At 39.3% G+C, this 12,817-nt stretch overlaps 1 long non-coding RNA gene across 2 annotated transcripts in view; it reads right to left on the reverse strand.

Moving 5' to 3' along the window:
* LOC141584668 (uncharacterized) overlaps positions 1–12,817 on the reverse strand; it is a 54,916-nt gene that overhangs the window by 12,397 nt on the left and 29,702 nt on the right. Inside the window, exon 3 of one of the 2 annotated variants that reach the window (XR_012517856.1) lies at positions 1,003–7,185. The exons of the other annotated variant lie outside the window; for it this stretch is intronic. This is a non-coding gene — a long non-coding RNA (uncharacterized LOC141584668). Of the gene's footprint in view, positions 1–1,002; positions 7,186–12,817 lie in introns of those variants that run through there. 2 annotated transcript variants of the gene reach the window in all.

A 12,817-nucleotide genomic window follows, 5' to 3' on the forward strand; every position in this document is an offset into this window, starting at 1 on the left:
CTTTAGCCTTCAGACCTCTCCCCATTATGGAAGAAAGGGGAGGCTGGGAGGAATCCTGTAGAGACAGAGGCATCTGGGAGGACCAGTGTGGGGACTGCACGCCTGCTGTTGACTGACCGTTGCTAGGAGGACAGGGACAGATGATTCCAAAAGGAGAAACAGGAACATTGCTCCAGGGCTGCCACTGCGGGTCCCTGCTCAAAGTTGCTTAGAAGACCTGTGTATCTTTGACATAGCTCTGAGGGGCGTGAAGCAGGGGAGGATTCAGGGGTGCCTTGCACTGTCCCCGCTCTGTTCACCTTTTATTTTGAGACCAGGAGCCTGGGACAAGCTACATCTCCCCAAGACTGCTGAGAAGAGACCACTCACATCGCTTTTAGCTCAGACCAAGAGAGGAATGAAAGCCTGGGAAACTTGGAGAGGGCGCTGGATCCTGAAAACATCATTTCAACCCTGGGAGGGCTTTTATGTTTGTGGGAGATGGAGGCCTACATGCATCTTTGGGAAGGTGTTTCTCTACGTTCTGGAAAAGCCACCCACACAAGCACACACTTAGGGAGGCCCTCTGCCCCATGCAGGTGCAGGTTCTTGAACCACCAATGGCATCCAACCTTCTGATGTGATCTGTTTAACCTAACCAATGTTTTGAAAATAAACAAGTTCACAGTTAAAAATTAGAATCTCTAAGGCTGGGTGCAGTGGCTCACTGAGTCTGTAATCTCAGCTCTTTGGGAGGCTGAGGTGGGTAGATTGTGAGGTCAGCAGTTCGAGACCAGCCTGACTCTCATGAAACCCCATCTCTACTAAAAATACAAAAATTAGCCAGGTGGGGTGGCGCATGCCTGTAATCCCAGCTACTCAGGAAGCTGAGGCAGGAGAATCACTTGAACCTGGGAGGCGGAGGTTGCAGTGAGCTGTGATTGTTCCACTGCACTCCAACCTGGGCAACAGAGTGAGATTCCATCTCAAAAAAAAAAAAAAAAAAAAAATCAGAATCTCCTTACTTCTTTTGTTGTTGTTTTTTTAATTTAATTTAATTTAATTTTTTTTAGAGACAGGGTCTCGCTATGTTGCCCAGGCTGGAGTGCAGTGGCTATTCACAGGCGCAATCCCACCATTGATCAGCACAGTTTTGACCTGCTCCATTTCCAACCTGGGCCAGTTCACCCCTCCTTAGGCAACCTGGTGGTCCCCTGCTCCAGGGACATCACCATATTGATGCTGAACTTAGTGCGGACACCCGATCAGCATAGCGCACTACAGCCCAGAACTCCTGGGGTCAAGTGATCCTCCCACTTCAGCCTCCTGAGTAGCTGGGACTACAGGCACGTGCCACTGCACCCGGCTCGTTTTTTGTTTTGTTTTGAGATGGAGTCTCACTCTGTCACCCAGGCTGTAGTGCAGTGGCACAATCTCAGCTCACTGCAACCTCTGCCTCCCGGGTTCAAGCCATTCTCCTGCCTCAGCCACTCAAGTAGCTGGGACTACAGGGCATGCTCCACCATGCCCAGTTAATTTTTGTATTTTTAGTGGAGACAGGGTTTCACTATGTTGGCCAGGCTGGTCTCAAACTCCTGACCTCAAGTAAACTCCCACCTCAGCCTCCCAAAATGCTGGGATTACAGGCATAAACCACCATGCCTGGCCTTACTTCTTTTTTCTTAAAGCAACAAAACCTGAAAATCTAGCATCACTGCACCTGTATGTAGATCTGTGTGATAATGCTTATTTCCTCCAAAATCCTGGAAGCGTCATGAAGGTAGCCTCCAAGACTGTCTCACTCACCTTGCACCCCCAGCACCTGACACAGTATGAGGCATGCCACCAAGTCTCTCCTTAATGCCAGTGAATGCCAGTGAAGACAGGGCCAAGCAGTGGGGCACTGTAGCTGATAAACAGGACTGTGGGCACACTGGAAGTTCCCCTTCTAGGACTTCAAGAAATAATTTAGGGGAAATTTCCAGGGCTTAAGAGTCCTGTAGCCACTGAGGTAGAGTCGAGACAGGCCAGAGTTCATAGAAAGGATAAGCAATATTTTATCAGAGGCCCCCCAGAACCCCTGATCCTGAGTTAAGGATCAGGAGCAAGCAGTTTATATCACAGGTAATCTCAGGGGCACTGGCAAGGGACTGGGGAAGGAGGAGGCAGGAATGGGGAGGAAGCCAGTCATTTTCAAGTGATCCCTGTGGGCATTGAAGCACATCCCACCCCCCACAAGAATTCTGGGTGTGGTTAAAATACATCCTTAGAGTTATTCCATCTGAGCAGTGAGGGAGCTGGGGTATTTATATATCCACTCCAGTGGATCATTGATCCAGGGTTGTTCTCAGGGGTCTGCTGAGTGGTCAGTAGAGATGGCTTCTGCGGCAAGAGAAAAATTCAGACAGAAACGCAGGTACTGGCAGTTGCAGAGCAATGAGTATGAGCAGGGCACAGGCAGCACCTGCTTCACTAAGGAAGCGTCCATTGTGAAAAGTAAGTTCCTCTTCAAAGTTTCCCTTTTTGTTAAAGAATAAATAATGTGTTAAAAATAATAGTTTCTTTTAAAAACCAATTTCCTTCAAGCTTCCTTGCTTTTTACTAATAACTCTTCATTAAGCCCTATGTAGCTGTTAAATATAGTAAGGGAATAAGTACATTCTGTGTCCTTGTACTTTAACCAAATTATTTGTTCTGGCCTATAGCCTGCTCAGGCATATTTGAACATGCCCAGGCATTTCCTGGCTTACAGCCTACACCTCTTCCTTATTTGGAAATGTTATTCTCCTAGTTTCCCATAAACAACCCCTTTCCTTTCTTTGTTCTCCATTGAGCATTTACCTATTTAGGAAAGTTTTAAAGTTTTTAGCCAATCGGGATCAGTCTAGACTGTGAGGACCAGCTCCAGCCAATGGAGACAGGACACAGCAGTAAGGACCCAATGCATCAGCAATAAAAAATACCTCTGCCTTTCTTTGTTCAGTGTGTTCTCACAACAATCAAGCTTTTGAGAAGCACCCTTTCTGGAGAAAGTAAAATTGCCTTGCTTAGAAAAGTTCTTTGTCTCAGTGCTGGTTCTTCTTTTTTTGGCACCAAGGAATAAGCATTTGGTCCCAACACCATTTACCCCATTCTCACTGTGGCATCTCCTATGCTGGTGAGAGCTGAGGTTCTTACTCTAAAGTTTCTCAACATCCATTTTGTATTTTGTGGCTCTCTGGGAGTGCTCTGGGAAGTCCTGGACAGAGGCTCAGGGTAGTCTTATATAGAATTTATGTTTACGGCTTGGCCATATCTCTACTGCCATTTCATTTATCATTCATCATTTCACTTAATAAGCCCTCAAACACTGATTGAATCTCTTTGTTTGGCAGGCACTGACCTAGAGGCTGGGGTACAAAAATCAGATAAAACACAATCTCTGCTTTGAAGTACTTTATAAAGCCGTATTTCCCAGGATTTAAAGAGGTGCTAAATGCCAAACAAGATATTTTGTTAAATAGCTTTGAAAAGCTTTGCAAAATACCACCTCTTCTTGGATAACCGCAAAGCACACTGACCTATTAAAGGCTCTGAGAATGTCTGCAGAAAAGATACCTGTTTAACTATTTTTACCTAGGATTTTCCACACTTACTTGGCATTGGAGCCCTTTTACACCAAATTACCTTTATTAATATCCCAAGGAACTTGAATTCTGTGGAACATACTTTGACAAAGTTATTGGATTTCCATCTAACTCACTGAAGGCCTTAATAGAGGGAAAAAGGAGGCTGAGTAAGCAAGGATTCACTCTTTCTCCCTGCTGGTCTTTGAGCTGGGACATCAGTCCTTTGCCATTGGAATTGGACTTGACCTGGAACTTACACTATTAGCTCTCCTGATCTCAGGCCTTTGGCCTCAAGACTGGAAAGATACCATCAGTTTTCCTGTGTGTCCAGTTTGCCAACAGTAGATTTTATGGAACTTCCCAGCTTCCATCATCATGTGAGTTGATTCCTCGTAATATATGAAATATCCTATTGCTTCTGATTCTCTGGAGAACCCAAACTGATACAGATTTTGGTAGATATTTTTGATAGGATGGTCTGCAGGGCCTCACAGCTCACAGACTGCTTTATAGATGTATAGGTACAAAGGAAATCTCAAACCCTTCACATTAATTACCTGCTCTGGGATATAGACACTATCTGCCTCCTCATGGAGTCAGAGTTCTTGGTTCTCGGAAATACATAAATTGTATATTCACTAAAAACACTATGTATAAATTCTGAAGGGAAAAAGTCCAAGTAACAGAAACACTGATACAGTAATTACACTTAGTTTAGGAGCTAATTTTATTGCAAAATTGTCCTTAAATTGTTTCTTGACTTTGCCCTTAATCATTACATGTTAAACACTCACAGGAAATCAGCATATGGCTCTTTAATGAACCAGCAGTGCATGACCAAGAAGTGTGGAGGCTGGTGTTTATTTTGAGATCAAAGGGAGAAAAATGAAACCCAGAGGTACTTTTTTTCTGGGAAAAAAAAAAATCACACTTGTGTGTGAGGGTGATGGGAATCTTCTTAATTAAACAGTTTTCTCCTGACTGTCCTATTTACTCTCACCACCAATCTGAATCTATACATAGGGTTTAAATATCACCCCCTCTGGCTGTTTACTACGCAGCCAATTATTTACTTTTAATTAAGAGATTTCCAAAGAGTGTCCTTCCATTTCATCTTTGCAGCCAGACAACAGAGGGTGTGGCCCTTCCACAAAGAATGACTTTCTGTAATTCACATCCAAGAAAAGACACAGAAACAGGAAGAGACTAAGGAGCAGTTCCTGCTTTGACTTGAAGGAAAGCCAGCCTTAAAGATGATAATTTCCCCCCCAGAACTTAAAAAAAAAAAAAAAAGGCTGTATGCTCACTACATGGTGCAGGATGAGGCCAGAACCTGGCACAATTCCTGCCCCCCAAGTCTGTTCCGCTCAATCTTTGCTTGCTTCTTGCCTCCGTCCTTCACCTCCCAGAGTTCTGCAAAAACCTGGTTGTTGAAATGCTGTCGTGTGGATAATGCGCCATCTAGTGGTCAATAGGTCAATTGCAAAAATAGCTTCATAGGTCCTATGCCAAACGATTCCAAAACTGGGCTTCAGACCTCAGTTACCTATGCCATTGGTTCTCAGGCTTTTTCTCACATTAAAATCACCTGGGAGGCCTTTAAAAATCTGATGTCCAGGCCACACTCCATCACAATTAAATGAGAATCTCTAGGTGTGGGGCCGAGACATCAGCATTTAAAAAACTTTGCAGGTGATTCCAAAGGGCAGCTAAGCTTGAGAACTGGTGACTTTTGCAACCAAAACAATAGTTAAAAGGCAGAAACACTTTATGCAGTGATTATAAATCGCATGTATCATAAAAAATTTTCATGTATAAACCATATATGAAGGTTGCTTTTTCCCTTCTTCTTCCTTTTAATTGGATTTTATTTATTTATTTATTTATTTATTTATTTAAACAGGGTCTCACTCTGTCCCCCACGCTGGAATGGAGTGGTGTGCTCTTGGCCCACTGCAACCTCCACCTCCTGGATTAAAGTGATTCCTATGCCTCAGCCTCCCGAGTAGCTGGGACTACAGGCATCAGCCACCAAGCCAGACTAATTTTTGTGTTTTTAGTAGATACAGGGTTTTGTCATGTTGACCAGGCTGGTCTCAAACTCCTGGCCTCAAGTGACCCACCTGCCTCAGCCTCCCAAAGGATTAGGATTACAGGCATGAGCCACTATGCCTGGCTCATAATAGTACTTTAAAACTTGCTTTTTCAACTTAATAAGTTGTGGATATCTCATGTAATCAATATACTAGTTCTAACGCATTTTCTTTTCTGAAAAACTTTTATTTTAGGTTTGGGGTACATATGCATGTTTGTTATGTAGGTAAATTCATGTCACGGGGGTCTGATTTACATATTATCTTGTCGCGCAAGTCCTAAACCTAGTACCCAATAGTTATTCTTTCTGATCCTCTTCTTATCCCACTCTCCACCCTCAGGTAGTCCTCAGCGTCTGTTTTCTTTTTTGTGTCCATGTCTTCTCATCATTGTGCTCCCAATTATAAGTGAGAACATGCAGCATTTGGTTTTCTATTCCTGTATTAGTTTGCTAAGGATAATGGCTTCCAGCTCCATCAACGTTCTTGCAAATGGCATGATCTTGTTCTTATGGCTGTATCGCATTCCATGGTGTATATCTACCACATCTTCTTTATAAAGTCTACTGTTGATGGGCATGTAGGTCGATTCCATGTTTTTGCTATTGTGAATAGTGCTGCAGTGAACATAAGTGTGCATGTATCTTTATAATAGAATGATTATATTCCTTTGGGTATATACCCAGTAATGGGATTGCTGAGTTGAATGGCAGTTCTGTTTTTAGCCCTTTCAGGAATTGCCACACTGCTTTCCACAATGACTGAACCAATTTACACTCCCACCAACTGTATAAGCACTCCTTTTTCTCCACAACCTCATCAGCATCTGTTATTTTTTTACTTTTTAGTAATAGCCATTCTAACTGGTGTGAGATGGTATCTCACTGTAGTTTTGATTTGCATTTTTCAAATGATCAATGATATTGAGCTTTTTTTCCTATGCTTGTTGGCCACATGTACGTCTTCTTTTGAAAAGTGTCTATTCATGTTCTTTGCCCACTTTTTAATTGAGTTGTTCGTTTTCTCCTTGTAAATTTCACCTTATAGATGCTGAATATTAGACGTTGCAAATATTTTCTCCCATTCTGTAGTTGTCTGTTTACCTTGCTGATAGTTTCTTTTGCTGCGTGGAAGCTCCCAAATTTTATTGGATCCCATTTGTCATTTTTTCTTTTGTTGCAATTGCTTTTGGTGTCTTCATCATGAAATCTTTGCCAGTCCCTATGTCCAGAATGGTATTGCTTATGTTGTCTTCCAAGGTTTTTATAGTTTTGGGTTTTCCATTTAAGTCTTGCATTTATCTTGAGTTGCATATGGTGTAAGGAAGGGGTCCAGTTTCAATCTTCCGCATATGACTAGGCAGTTATCCCAGCACCATTTATCAAATGGGGAGTTCTTTCCCCATTGCTTGTTTTTGTCAGCTTTGTCAGAGATCAGATGGCTATAGGTGTGTGGCCTTATTCAATGCTATTCCTATCAAGCTACCAAGGACATTCTTCACAGATCTAGAAAAAATTATTTTAAAATTCATATGGAACCAAAAAAGAACCCAAAAAGCTAATGCAATCCTAAGCAAAAAGAACAAAGCTGGAGGCATTACCTTACCTGACTTTCAATTATACTACAGGGCTACAGTAACCAAAACAGCATGGTACTGGTACAAAAACAGACATGTAAACCAATGGAACAGAACAGATAGCCCAGAAATAAGGCTTAATTCATTTTCAATAGCTATGAAAAATGAAAAACCATCTGTAAATATGTGTACGTTAACGTATAATATCCACCTGTGGATTTCTTTGGTTAGGTGGTGTATGTGTTTGACATTTAACCAAAGCTTCTGACCAGCTTTCTTTGTCCAAAGGACAGTAATTCACTCTCCCACTAACACTGTATGAACCTGTTTCATCTACACCTTCATAAGCACTGAATGCTATCAAGCTTTTTAATTCTTGCCAATATGATTTGTGAGAAATGCTATCATGTTACCTTATAAAATACATTGCATTTCCCTATCTAGTTAGTCTAGGGATCTTTCAAACATTTATTGACCATTTTCCTTTTCCTTCCTATGTTTGCCCAGTCATGTCCTTTAGGTGTATTTCTATTGGGTTTTTTTTTTCCCCCTTATCAGTTGCAAGAGTTCCTTATGTATTACAGATTTTAACTCATAAATCAAGAATGTTGCAGACATTTTTCCCAATCTGTTCTTGTGCTTTAACTTTTATTAGTTCTTTTTCTTTTTCTTTCTTTTTTCTTGAGATGAAGTCTTGCCCTGTCACCAGTTTGGAGTGCAGTGGCATGATATTGGCTCACTGCAATCTCCACCTCCTGGGTTCAAATGATTCTCCTGCCTCAGCCTTCCGAATAGCTGGGACTGCAGGTGTGCACCACCATGCTCAGCTAATTTTTATATTTTTAGTAGAGTCGGGGTATCAACATGTTGGCCAGGATGATCTCGATCTCTTGACCTCGTGCTCCACCCGCCTCAGTTTCCCAGAGTACTGGGATTAAGGCGTGAGCCACCACATCCAGTCTAATTTTATTACTTTTTGTTTATTTATTTACTTGAGATCAGGTCTTGCTCTGTTGCCCAGGCTGGAGTGCAGTGGCCCAATCATGAACTCCTGGGCTCAGGTAATTCTCCCACTTCTGCCTCCATGCCTGGCTAATTTACACATTTTTTTGTAGTGACAGGGTCTCCCTACATTGGCCTGGCTTCTCTTGGACTCTTGGAGTCAAGTGATCCTCCCACGTTGGCCTGGCAAAGTGTTGGGATTACAGGCATGAGTCACTGCAACTGATCATGGTTTAACTTTTTATAGTCAAACATGTCTTTTCTCTTCTGGATTCTAGATTTTCTGTAATGCATAAGCAATGCCCCCCACCCTGCCATGCCCCTAATCTTGAAATTATACACATGTTCTCCTAAATTTATTCTATTATCTTTTGTTTTATTTTTCATTTAGGGTGAATTCATTCATAATGCTTTTATTCATGGCTGGAGGTGTTATTTTCCAGATCAATAACCAATTATGTTAGTAGCATAATTAAATAAACCATTTTCTCTCTCACTGAACTAAAATGCCATCTTTATCATCTATTAAATTTGAATATATACTCAGATTTTTTTTTTACTTTCTGGTCTTCTGATCTGTACACTTATTTATAAGCTAAAATCACACAGTTTTAAAATTATTATATTAGCTTTGTAGAAAGTTTTAATAGCTGGCAAGGGAATCCTATGTCACTGCCTTTTCACAGTTAACTATTTTTGTTGTCAGCTCTAAAACATTTAGAATTTCTCCAATATAAATGCTAAATATGTTTTCATAGCCCCAGGAAAACACCACTGATATTCTGATTGGAATTAATTTAAGGTACCTATTTATTTAAAAGTCATTGACATTTATGATGATTAATTCTTCCCATTTAAGGACACACTGTGTCCCACAATTAGTTGAAATATGGTTTTTATGCCCTGTAACAAAATGCTATGGCTTTCTTCATGGAGGTCTCATAATTTCTGGCTAGTTTTAACAGTTAATTTTTCTAAGTAAATAATATAATGGCTATAAAGCACTTAACCCAAAAATCCAGTGTATAGTAACTATTACAAATGTTAGGTATTAAAATTATTGTTGTTATTTTTATTATTAACTTTACTTATTCTCATTAAATAAAATCATAGAAAAGATAAAGCTTGAAAACGCTCTCTGCCGGTTAACTCACATGGATCCTCGATATTGTAAAAATGTCATTTCTCCCCAAAATCAATCTATAGAACCAATAAAATTCCAATAAAAGTTCCAGGAGATTGTATGTGTGTGTGTAAATTCACAAGTTGCTTGTAAAATTTGTAAAGAAAGACAAAGAACGAAAAATAAGCTAATCTTGAAGGAAAATAAGAGGACTTACACTAGAGGACATTGAGACTTCTTTTGAAGCTCAATTATTAAGACAATGTGGTATTTGGAGCAAGTTTAGACAAATGACCAATAGAACAGAATAGTCTAGAGGTCCACATACATGTTCAATTTATGACAAAAGTGACACTTAAGTCATAGCAATGGGAAGGTAGGATCTTTTCAATAAATAGTGTTGGGTCAATTAGAAATCTATGTTTATGTTAATTTCTATAAACATTTTACACTAAAATCAGTTCCAGATGGATTATAAGCCAAAATATAAAAGGTAAAACAAGAAAACATGTAAAAGACAATATAGGAGAATGCCTTCATGACCTTGGGACAGACAAAGATTTCTTTCACAGAATAAAAAAAAAAGAAGGAAGAAGAAAGTAAAACATTGGCTGTAATCCCAGCACTTTGGGAGGCCAAGGTGGGTGGATCACTTGAGTTCAGGAGTTCAAGACTAGTCTGTTCTACTTGGTGAAACAGTCTCTACTAGAAATACAAAATTACAAAATACAAAAATTAGCCAGGCATAGTGGTGGGCAACTGTAATGTCAGCTATTCAGGAGGCTGAGGGTGGAGAATAGCTTGAACTCAGCAGGTGGAGGTTACAGTGAGCTAAGATCATACCACTGTACCTAGGTGACAGAACAAGACTCCATCTAGGGGAAAAAAAAAAGAAAATAAGTAAATCATTAATAAATTGAGCTATATTAAGATTAAGAACTTCTGTTTATTGAAAGGGACCATTATTTGGCTTAACATAAGAAAATCAATCAATGCAATATGCCATGTTATTAGAATAAAAGAGAAAAAACAACATGATCATCTCAATAGATGCACGAAAAGCATCTGACAAAATCCACTACCCTTTCATAATAAAAGCACTCAACAAACTAGGAATAGAAGGGAACTCCCTTAACCTGATAAAGGGCAGCTATGAAAACCCCACAACTAACATCATTCTTAATAAAGGAAGACCTACTGGTGAAAAGGCAAAAGATCTAAGATTCTTCCAGATCAGGAACAGAGCAAAGATGTTCACTTTCATTATTTCTATTCATCATTGTCCCAAAGGCTCTAGCCAGGGCAATTAGGCAAGAAAGTAAACTAAAAGGCAACCAGACTGGAAAGGAGGAAGACTACCTCTATTTGCAGATGATATGGTCTTGTATATAGTAAATTTTAAGGGATATATACCAAAGAAACTTATTAGAATAAATGAGTTTACCAAAGTTGCAGAACACAAGATCAATATAGAAAAATCCATTGTATTTCTAAATATGAGTAATGAAGAATTCAAAAATGAAGTTAAGAAAATAATTCCATTTATAGTAGCATCACAGGGAGTAATATAGGAGTAAATTTAACAAAAGATGTGCAAGAATTGTGTACTGAAAAGTACAACACATTGTTGAAAGAAACAAAAGAAGAGTTAAAGAAATAAAAAGACATATATGTTCATGAATTGGAGCAGTTAATACTGTTAAGATGACAATATTCTCCAAATTGATCAACAGATCCAATTCAATTCCGACCAAAATCCCAGCTGCTTGCTTTGCAGAAAATGAAAGCTGATCCTGAAATTCATATAAAATTTTCTGATTCATGGGACCCAGAATAGTCAGAACAATCTTGGAAAAAAAAGAACAAAGTTGGAAGACTCAAACTTCCTTGACTTTAAAACTTACTACAGAGCTAGAGCAATCAAGGCTTTGTGTACTGGGATAAGGATAGCCATATAGATAAATGAAATAGAACTGAAGATCCAGAAGTAAACCCTTGCATTCATGGCCAATTGATTTTTAACAAGCTGCTGAGGCAATTTAAGAGTGAGAAGGAACATTCTTTCCAATAAATAGTGCTGAACAACTGAAGATCCAAATGGAAGAAGTGAAATTTGATCCCTACCTCACACCATACCCCAAAATTAACTTAAAATGGATCATACACTAAAGCTAAAACTATCAAACTCTTAGAAGGAAACATAGGTGCAAATCTTTATGATTTCAGATTAGCCAATGATTCTTTAGACGTGATACCAAAAGTACAGGTAACCAAAGAAGAAATAAATTGGACTTCTTTGAAATGAAAAACTTTTATACTTCAAAGGATGCCATCAAGAAAGTGGAAGACAACCCATAGAATGATAGAAACTATTTGCAAAACATATATGTGATAAGAGACTTGCAGTCAGATATAACTCTTACAACTCAACAATGAAGAAACAAATAATCCAATAATCCAATTAAAAAATAAGCTAAGGATTTGAATAGATATTTATTTCCTTTTTTTTTTTTGAAACAGAGTCTTGCTCTGTTACCCAGAATGAAGTGCAATGGTGCAATCTTGCCTCACTAAAACCTCTGCCACCTGGGTTCAAGTAATTCTCATGCCTCAGCTTCCTGAGTAGCTGGGATTACAGGCATGTGCCGCCATGTCCAGCTAATTTTTGTATTTTTAGTAGAGATGGGATTTTACCATGTTGGCCAGGCTGGTCTTAAACTCCCGGCCTCAAATGATCCTTCTGCCTTGGCTTCCCAAAGTGCTGGGATTACAGGCATGAGCCATCACACCAGGCTGAATAGACATTTCTTCAAAGAAGATATACAAATTGCCAATAAGCAGATGAAAAGATGCTAACTATCATTAATCAGGAAAATGCAAATCAAAAACCACAATTAAATACCACTTTCTATTCTCTAGGATAGCTGTAATAAAAAAGATAGACAATAACAAGTGCCGGCAAGGATGTGGAGAAATTGAGCCCTCATACCTCGCTGATGGGAGTGTCAAATGGTAAGAGGCTGCTGTTAACAACAGCTCTGTCATTCCTCAAAAGGTTAAACATAGTTACATATGACTCAACAACTCCACTCCCAGTGATAAATTCAGAAGAGTTGACAACATATATTCACACAAAAACCTGTGCACCAGTGTTCATAGCAGCGTTATTTATAATGGCCAAAGAGCAGAAAAAATTCAAATGTTCATCAGCTGATGAACTGATAAACAAAATATATTACATATATATACTATATATAGTATATATAGTGTGTATATATATATATATATATATATATATATATAAAATGAATATACATGTCAAATATGGATGAACTTTGAAAACACTTTGCTAAGTAACAGAAGCCAGACACGAAAGGTCACATGTACTGTATGATTCTATTTATATGAAGCGTCCAAAATAGGCAAATCCAGAGAG

Source organism: Saimiri boliviensis, chromosome 5 (genome assembly GCF_048565385.1).
Source record: "Saimiri boliviensis isolate mSaiBol1 chromosome 5, mSaiBol1.pri, whole genome shotgun sequence".
NCBI classification, from domain to species: domain Eukaryota; kingdom Metazoa; phylum Chordata; class Mammalia; order Primates; family Cebidae; genus Saimiri; species Saimiri boliviensis.